A 10,375-nucleotide genomic window follows, 5' to 3' on the forward strand; every position below is an offset into this window, starting at 1 on the left:
TCCTTTTAGTATCCCTATGGCATGTGCGCGCCATTTTAACCCTCATTTTATACATCCTGAGGCCTCAAATACTTCAGAAACATTCTAAGGTCACACAACCAGTAAATGGCATATCCAAAATTTCAGGAGTTCCAGGTCAGCCCTTACTTTATTCTCTGTAGACATGTCTATGATCATTGAAGACACATGCAATTTGTGTGTAAGCCTATGTGCATGTATGTTCCTGTAGGTTGTTTTAACAGGTAAATAGATCATATCACACAATATTCTGATAATTCTTTCTGATAATATTGAGTGTGAAGTTTTGCCATGTTAAAAGATATAGACTTATTATTTTAATGGTCACTAAGTACTTTGTAGACATGTAAATCTCAAAGATTGCAAGGTTGTGAGCCTGTATCAGCTGAGCCTTCTCACCGGCCCTAACATGCTGACAAAGAACATGTTTGGGTGGGTGACTGTGCATGTGAGTGAAGCTGTCTGTGCAGGCCAGCGACAGGCACAGGCTCTTCTGGAGCTGGGGTTCTAGGGACCTGGGAGCCACCCGATGTATGCTAAGAACAAAACTGGGTCCTTTAGAAGAGCAGTGCGTCTCTCCGCTCCTGACCATCTCCCCAGTCTCAGGCTTGGTCACCTCAGGCTCACTTGGGTGAGGATTTGCTTTCCATCTCTTGTAGTTTCTACCAAGTTCTGTTTCTCAAGGTCATGGACTGAAAGCTTGAGCTCCCCGGGTCGGTTACCATACCCTCTAACATGGCAGCTTGTCTTCTTAAAAAGGCCAAGCGGGAAGGCAACGGCAAGCCTGGTACCAAGGCAGGGATCATGGTCTTCTGCAACCTGGCATGGGAACGGCATGTCACTACTTTTGCTGGGACTTGTTGATTAAGTGACAGGTCCCATGTACACTCAGAGGGTGGGAGCTATAGAGAGAGCTTGGAGTCTGGGGTCCCTGGGGAATCTGGCTGCCACAAAAGAACATTTTTTAATAATAATCTCTAATAATATTTGTGTGCTTCTTATAGATTCCAAAGCACTTTTAATAAGTGTTGTATTTGTTTGGTGTGTGTTGCGTTTTTTGTGTGCATGTGTGTGTATGTATGTATGTGTGTGATATTGCTGCATGTGTGTATGTATGTATATGTATATATGTATGTGTGTTGATGTGTGCTTCATGTGTATATGTGTGAGTATGTATTAGCATGTATATATGTGTATGTATACATGCATGTTTGTATATGGGTGTGTGCATATTTGTGTATGAATGTGTGTGATGTGTGTATGTTTGTGTGATGTGTGTTTCATGTATGTATGTACACATGTGTATGTGGGTGATCTTTCCTATGCAGTTTGTACAGAGGCCAGAGGGAGACATTGGGCTGTACTCCTCTATCATGCTTTATATTATTTTCTTGAGACAGGGTTTCTCATTGAACCTGAAACTTGCTGATTTTTTTTTTTTTTTGGCCAGACTGGCAGCCGGCAAATTTCAGCGATCCTCCTGTTTCCCCTCCCCATCCCCAAGCACTGGAGTTGCAGGCACACACAGCCATGTCTGACTTTTACATGGCTCTGAGATCCAAACTCAGGTCCTCCTGTGTCCACAGCGGGGGCTCTCACCCACTGAGGTCCTCCCCTATCCTATAAGCATATATTAATGCACACCCCCCTCATGGCTGCCAAGGTAGCTAATTTCTGTGAAGTCATCAGGACAGGACCTATCATCTCTGTGCTCACAGTGAGGGAACTGGCATGCAGAGACTCGCGGGGACTCACCCAGGATCACACAGTTGGAAGGAAGAGACAAGGTTCCAATCCAGGACTTAGTTTATGAGCTCAGGCATCAAAAAGGTCGTTCAGTGGTGGGGTTGATGACACATGTCCTCAAATACAGGAGGTACACAACAGTGGCCAGGACACATCATGGAGAAGGAGGAGAAGAGACAGCAGCAGTCAGACTTCGGGTAGACACAGCTTAGGGGCAAGGCTCATTTTGCTGACAGTTTCAGTGGTCTGTCCATTGTGGTAGGGACTGTCAGTGGGGGACGGTCAGAGGGACCACTCACGTCACAGTGGACAGGATGAGAAAATGTGAGCTAAAAGGAATGAAGGCAAGACACAGCCACGGGGGACAGACCCCTAATGCCTTACTTCCTCCAACCAGCCCCCACCCCCACAGTTCCATCACTTCCCATGGACTATCCAAATTCCAACTCCTTTATTGATTATTGTCATAGCCCTCATTATCCAATCATTTCTGGACATGTCCTCATAGACCCACCCACAAGTGGGCCCTACTCACCTCTTAGGTGTTTCTCAATCCAATCAAATTGACAATCAAGATGAACTGTCACAGGGACGTTGAAAATCAGACTTCATTCTAATCCTACTTGAATCCAGGTGACTTCCAGCTTCGTGGCTTTGGGCGACATCTTCATGCATTCTCCCAGTAGGGTGGCTGTGAGGTTCAGGGGCCATAACAGATGCCTATGAAGGACCTGGTAGGGCGCCGGGCTTGCAGCCTGCACAGTTGCTTCTGCTGCTTCGGCGGGAGCTGGTCACGAAGGACTGTTGTTTATAAACATGCACTGAGTGCTTTTCCAAGTGTCTTCAAAACCCCAGCATTAATTGTCAACGGGCTGAGCTCAGGGACTCTCTTTTTGAAGTATCGTCTGGACCGGCTACTCTGTGTTTGTTGATTCTGCACACAGAAAGCCACTTGATTAAGAATTGATGAAAAAAGTCGTAATTCAGGCAAATAAAAGATGCTGCGTGAGAGGAAGCTTTGACAAGCGTGAAATGACTGCATGAGTGTGGCGTCATGGTTAATGGGACTGAGTAATTGGCCTTGTGGGAACCCGCCAAGCTAGAAAATGGACAGCCAGGGTATTTGCCCACCTGGGTTGAGGGTGGACACCCAGAAACACATACTCAGTGGTGGGGTGCTAGGCAGATGGGTCCCTTTAGTCTTTCTGGGTTGAGAAATTAATAGAACCAGAAATCAGACAGTGAAAAAAGTATCAACTCCATCATTAGGTCCTCAGGATTGTGGATGTTCACTTGGGACTATTGTGCCTAATCATCCTGAATTTCCCCAGGCTGGAATGTAAGACCCGGGGAGGGTAGGAAGGAAGAGGGGAGAAGGGAAGAGAAAAAAGATGGTAGAAAGGAAAGACGGTAGAGGAAAGCATGTGGTAACCATGTAACTCCCTTCAAAGGGAAGAGTGAACTGATGAGACTCAGGCTCTCGTCAATCTACCAATCAGATGCATGCTCTGCCTCCTAGGGGTGGAGCTAGGGCGGGACAAAAGGAAAGATGATGGTTTAAGTATCTAACCTGTATTTTATGAGCCAATCTGGGCAGTAGGTGAGAGAACTCTGGTTCCTCACTCCATTAGGGCAACAGTTCTCAATGTGTGGGTTGTGACCCTTGGGGGAATCTAATGACCCTTTCACAGGAGTCATAGATCAGATACCCTGCATATCGGATATTTGTATTACGATTCATAAAAGTAGCAAAATTACAGTTATAAAGTAGCAACAAAATCATCTTACGGTTGGGATCACTGTAAGATGAGGAACTGTACTAAATGGTCTCAGCGTTAGGAAAGTTGAGGGCCTTCATTAGGGAACGATCGTAATACTGAAGAGCTGAGTGTCTGTGAGTCCTGTCCTTCACACAAATTACTGTGTCTGTAGCTCTGTCTGGCTTCCAAGTCAGATGGTGATCCTCCTGCCTCAGCCTCTCTCTCAGGTGCTGGGATTAAAGGTGTGAACCGCCACACCTGGCTCTTGTTTTAGTTTTTTTTAATTTTAAATGTGTGCGTGAGTCTGTGCTTGTCCAGTGTGCATGGAGGTGAGGAGAGGGCACCAGATCTTGGGAACCGGAATTGCAGATCTTTGCTGGGCACCAATCTCAGGTTCTCTGGAAGAGCAGCTAGTACTCTTAGCTGTTAAGCTATCTCTCCTGTCCACAGCCAGCTTGTGACAGGAGAGTAAGAGTAACCCCAACGAAAGATCCTGGAATCTGGCTATCTTATCAACCTCTTGAGGTCACACAGTTAGGAAAGGTCACTCTGAGACTCAACTCTACAAGTGCCTGATAGCAAACCTAGTGTAGTTTTAAATGCCACTTTTCTCAGAAAGTGATCCCTGGACTTTCAGTTCAGAATCACCTGGGAGGGTTTTTTAAAAGGAGTTTTCCACAGAGCTGCCTCCCACAGCTGAGCCTTGGCTCTAGAGGCCTGAAGATGGGGGCATGGTGATGAACCCTGATTCCAGAAGCCTGAAGGTGGGAAACATGGTGACGAACCCTGGTTTCGGAGGCCTGAAGGCGGGGTCATGATGCCGAGCCCCCTACACAGGTCTCTAGATGGGTCTGGACACATACTTGAGTTTGGGAATGAGGGTGTGGGAACTCTAGGCTTCCAGTTCCGTGTTTTGTTAACTTGCCTTTGGCAATTGTTTGCAAGCAGGGTTCTTCTTTAATGATTTTTTCCTAATTTATTGAATCTGACAGCTTGTGGGGAGCTGGGGGAGTGAGGCCTCTCTGCTCTCTGGTACCTGAGCTCCTACAAAAGTCTGGATGTCGTCCCTGCCCTAGTCTTTAACATAGATGCTTTTTCCTTTTGTCTAGTGGTGACCCTCGTGCTAACGGAGGTCAAGAACAGCTCGGAGGATTGCCTTCTGACCCACTTCTTTGCTCTTCAGGGCATGGTTGTTTATATGGATTGGCACAGCCACTTACATACATTTGTATATATCTGCATAGATTTGCATACATCCGGGCTGTGCTTAGCGCTCTCTTATTTGTTTGGCTCTATCTTGAATAGGTTGCAGTATGTGCATATGCATATGAAGTATATGCACACTGCAGCACCCTCCCCGGTCCTCTGATCTAAAACTTCACTGACCCTGATTTCAAGTTATCTTTTCTTTGTCCCCAGTTTCTTATGATTGTGTGTATGGTGTACATACGTGTGTGCGTGTGCATGTGTGTGTGTTGTGTGTGTCTGTGCATGGAAAACTGTGGAGACTTGGGGTCAGTGGCAGGAATCACCCTCAACCACTATTCTACCTTGGTAATCGAGGCAAGGCCTCTCAAGCAAATCCAGTAGTCTGGCTAGCCAGCTTGCTTGGGGATCCTCTTCTCTCCCTTTTGAGGATGGACTTATAGACAGACTGCCATGCCTCCCAGCATTTATGTGGTTTCTGGGATCCAAATGCCTGTCTTCACACTCACATGGCAAGGGTTTAAATATTGAGCTATCTCCCAAGCCTGATTTCAAGTTTTAAAAAAATCTCCCCACTGGTAGATATTGTTTTGGGGAACCTGACCTGGTTGCTGGAGCAGGTGGAGCTCCCTTTCCTGGGCAGCTGGAGGCAGTGTTTGCAGTGCTTAACAGATGGGGTTTGCGGTGAGATGTGGGCTCAAAGCCTAACTATTTAACACTGACTATACCGCTTAGCTGTTCACAGCACGGTTTTCCCCAGCTAATGAGAGTAAGATAGTATCTCCTTAATAGCGTTGATGTTTGTATTGAACACGTGTGTGGCAGCTACTGTTTCTTCTGATCCTGACACCAGCTGGGAAAACGGCCCCAAAGAACAGCATCATTCCCTCGTGTTTGCAGCGATGGAGATGGCCATGATGAACGAGAACTCACAAGGCTTCCCACCTGGGGCCTTTCGCTCTTTGAAGACCTGTCATTTGTATGTTATCCGAATGTATATATGCGTGTGAAGGTGTGAACACTCTTGTGTGAACACACGGTCCAGAAGAAAGCATCAGCCCCGCCCCCATCATTCTCTGCCCGTTCTTTTGAGTGTTTCTCCAGAACCGGCCGCTTGCATTTTCTCAGTCAGTCTGGAAACCAGCAAGCCCCATGGGTTCTCCTTTTCTTGTCTCCCTCTGAGCTGAGATCACAGGTGTGCGTGGGATGCCTTGCTTGTTACATAAGTGCTGGGGTCTGAACTCCAGTCCTCATGGGTGTGCAGCAAGTATTCTTAACCACCAAACCGTCTCCCCAGCGCCGTGTTGGCGTTCTTAACTCTAGAAGAGAAGCACTCCATAGGGGGGAGAAGAAGGATTCCACCCTAGTGGGATTTTATACACATGTCCACGGATTCTTTAATCGTCTGCTCCTTGGGATGTAGAGATTAAACCCTTTTCTCTGGTGTCCACTGGACTTACTGTCTGCATTAGACATTTTGTCACGATGTCAGAAGACCTGACATAAACAGCTTGAAAGGAGGAAAAATAACATTTTTTCAATCCCTTGATCCTGAGCCTAGAATCCAGCAGAAACTCTGGTGGTGAGGATCATGTGGCAGCAGGGAGCATAGGGTAGAGGCTGCTCAGGGCAGACAGGAAGCAAAGAAGAGGAAGTGGAACAAGATGTAGCCCCATAGGTGCCTACCCAGTGACTTCCATCCTCCAGGTTCCTAAAGCTTTTAATGATCTGCCAAAATTGTCACACAAACCGGGGACCAAGCATTCCATACCTGAGCACTTCAGAGAGACACTGCATATACAAACCAAAGCACTATCTGCATTCCAATGCATAAAACATGGCAGGATGGGATAGCGTGGCTAAGACTAGGTCTCCATCCCTCTGCTTATGCCTTGGGTGCACACACCTTTTGGGTCCCGATTCACTACCGCTGGTGGAAGCCACACGGTGAGAAGCCCTCTAGAGGAACCCACATGGTGATGTATTACAGTCTCCTGCCAACAGCCATGTAATTGAACTTGGAAGTGGCCCTCCCAGTCAGTCAGGAGCAGCTGCAACTGACGGCTTGGCAGGGACTGCAAGAGGGAGCTTGAACTAGAACCAGGAAGTCAAGCCTCTCCACATTTCAGACCTTCAGCAGCAGTGGAATAATGAATGTTTGCTGATTAAATGTTTGAAGTAATTTCTGTTCAGTTTGGGGGTAACTTGTTACAGAGCAGTTGCTAACTGGAACACTTGGGAAGATGCATTCTGACTGCAGTTGCTCTGCTCAGGGATCAGAGGCGCTGTGCCTCTTGAGCTGAAGAGTGGGAGTAACCGGAGCACTAGGACAGGTTTGTGCAGCAGAGCGCCGAGGCGTACCTGAGTGGTGGAGCCCAGCTTGCGGTTGACCGTCACTGACATGGTTGACACCTTCCTGTGCAGGGCACACTCGCCCATGTGGACAGCTCACATGCTCTATGGTAAATAAATAAAGCATGCATATAGCAGAAGACAGTTTCTTACTCTTTACCAGGTTCATGGCTGAGGCCCCAGCAACCCAAGACAGATCAACAAGGGAAAGCATGTGTGAATATTTAACGTATGTTTCCATGTTGGAAACCTTTGACGCAAACAGGGACTGTGCTAGTTTTGGTCTGATGGAAGTGGGCAGCCATGTAGAAGCAGGAAGGCTATGTGGTCTGCTGGTTAACATGGTTTAACTCTCTAAGGGTGGTGAATTGTTTGTGGAGACCCCTGGGTTTGGGTTCTTGTCTGTGTGTCTTCAACATTCCATTCCATTGCTTTGAAGTGAGGAGGAATGGAGTGTAGTGAGTAGCGGCGGGCCGCTTCCTGCCGCCTGGCTCCTGCACAGCTAGCTTTTGCCCCCAAATAATTACACAGAAACTGTATTCTTTTAAACACTGCTTGGCCCATTAGCTCTAGCCTCTTACTGGCTAGCTCTCACATCTAGATTAACCCATTTCTAATAATCTGTGTACCACCACAAGGTGGTAGCTTACCGGTAAGATCCTAACCTGCGTCTGCCTCTGAGAGGAGAATCATGGCGACTCACTGACTCGGCTTCTTTCTCACAGCATTCTGTTCTGTCTACTCCGCCTATCTAAACTGCTGTCCTATCAAAAGGGCCAAGGCAGTTTCTTTATTAACCAATGACCTTCCTCCATTAATGGAGGCCTTCTGGTAAAACTCAGGGCTATTTCAGAGCCTTCTTTTATGGCCTGTAGTAGGGGAGAAGGGCACGAAGAAGGTAGACATGAGCCCCCGGCTCCTGTTTTCTTAAGTGCAGGGGTAGGGTGGTGTGTCCTAAACCTCACTGTGTAACTGTAGCTTGTGATAGCTGCTGTACCTAGGAACCTAGTCAGTGGCTACCCTCCACAGAGGCGGAAGCAGAGGAGGTGGGGGAGAGTCTCGTTCTAGGGTTGATGGGAAGCCATGATCCTCTCTCCTATTTATGAAGCAGATAGGATGCTATCTATTGATTTGTACGCATATATGTCTGTCTATGTGTCTGTCTGTCTCATTCCCCACCTGTCCGGTATTGAGTGGTGTGTGTGTGTGTACTCTCACACACAAAGCCATCTCAGCTCCTCATTGACCAATAATTTTGAGTTTCTATTATAAGTAAATTGCCTTATGTTGTGTTAAATGCCACAAGCATGAGGATCTATGTTAGATTCCCAAAATCTTTAAATGAATTAATAAATAAAATGTGCAGGGTGTGGTGGTGCTTGGAGATGGTGGAAGCTGAAGAATTCCTGGATCTCACAGACTGGGCAGAATAGCTTCATCAGTAAACTCGGAGCCAATGGGAGAACCTTCCCAAAGGAGGTAGATTAACATTTCTGAAGATGACTGCAGAGGTTGTTCTCTGGCCTCCTCCACATGCACACACACACACACACACACACACACACACACACATACACATACATGTGCAACCACTTAGACACACAAATAATTGATAGAAGAAAGACCCCATTGACAGAGACATCAGCATGATCAAAGACCAAGAAGTGAGAGAGCCTGTAGATAAGACAGGCAAGGGGATGCAGGGTTGGTCCCTGGGAGCCTTGCAGTGGCTGCTTGGTTGAAGTTAGAAGTTTTGAGCAAACAATGGCCCTGTTATGGTGGGGTTTCAGACACTGTGACTCCTGAAGGAGGAGGAGTCCTCTTTGGAGGCATGTTGGGGTCAGGCTGGGTCTGGTCTGGGGCAGGAGACAGGAAGAGGCATGGTGTCCTGTCTGCCACTTGTCTCTGAGAGGCAGCTGTTTACTGGACCCTAACCATCACCTCACATCCTCAGTGGCCCGCGTGCCACCTGAACACACTCCTCAGACTGAATTCCAGAGCCGCCAAGTCCTTAGCTCAGTTGCTGCTGTGAGCTGAGTCAATTCACTTGTGGTGAAAACTCATTAGCGGTGATGGGGAACTAAAGTGCTGGGCCAGAGAAGAGCTCCCAGAGTGGGGGCCTGGCTTTCTTCCGCAAACAACACTTGTGTAGAGTCCCTGGAGGATGCAGAGGGGCTCCTGGAGGAGCTGCTTTGGACTCTATGATCTCTCTATGACTCTGGAGAAGGCCAGGCTGTGGGAGAGGAGAGCGTTACTGATGAGGTTGAGTGCCTTGGGCACCGACCGACCAACCCATCCATATCACTTCGAAGGGGCCCATAGTTCCTACAGCTGTAGAGTGTTCAGCCAGAGGGCACACAGCAGCCCTCAGTGTGGCCTGGGAGAGGGCTGGACTAAGGCAGCCTTTTCAAGGGATGGCAGAGACAAACAATAGCCTTAAACCTTTGTTTGCTTGTTTTTTTTTTCTTAAAAAAGAAAGTAAATTTATTTTTTAATACAAATGTTTTCAAAGATGGAAATATATTATGCTTGAAAGTCTTTTCCCTAACGATTACTAGCCTTGCCAAATTTACAAAATCATGTATATTTTAATGTTTGAATTGGTAACATTTCCATGTGGTTCAAAATTCAGGAAACATGAAAAATTTCAATGACAAATATTTCTTCCAGCACCTTCGCTGGGTCTCTGTCCTCTACGGCAGTTCATGCTGACAGCTTTTTCTCCACCCTTGGACAATTTCTTAGTCCAGCTTCAAGACAAGGAGCCTCTTCCACCAACAGTCTCCTCCCGGTAATTGTTATTCTAGGTGGGATCTGTCTTTTACTCAACAACACCCCTGCCCCATTGCGCTCTCTCCCTCTTTTTCTCTCTACTCTTCTTTCTCTTTTTGGTTTCTCTCTCTTCATTCTTTCTGGGTTCCAGGGTCTCAGCTCTCTCTGGCCAGGGAGTAAGAAATTTTCTGGAGCCAAATATGAGGGACCATGGCCTGGGAACACGGATCTAGGTTGTAACTGTTCCAACTTGGACACAGTTTCATGCATTTTTTTTTTATAGTTCAGAACTAAAGAAAGTCATGAATCAAGGAACTTTTTAGATACATTGGTGGAAGCATCAGACAGGAGGGTTGCAATCAAGCAGGGATATTGTTGCTATAGGTCTCAGATGCTGTCTGATGACAGATCTTAGCTGCTGGGTGTGTGGAAGATAGTGGTCTGTGATGATAATGCATCCCCTAAAGTCTCTCAAGATGTCACAGAATGGTTGGTCAGACACAGAGGTGGGGAAGGACTAA

The sequence above is a fragment of the Microtus pennsylvanicus genome, chromosome 5 (genome assembly GCF_037038515.1).
Source record: "Microtus pennsylvanicus isolate mMicPen1 chromosome 5, mMicPen1.hap1, whole genome shotgun sequence".
In the NCBI taxonomy this organism is placed as follows: domain Eukaryota; kingdom Metazoa; phylum Chordata; class Mammalia; order Rodentia; family Cricetidae; genus Microtus; species Microtus pennsylvanicus.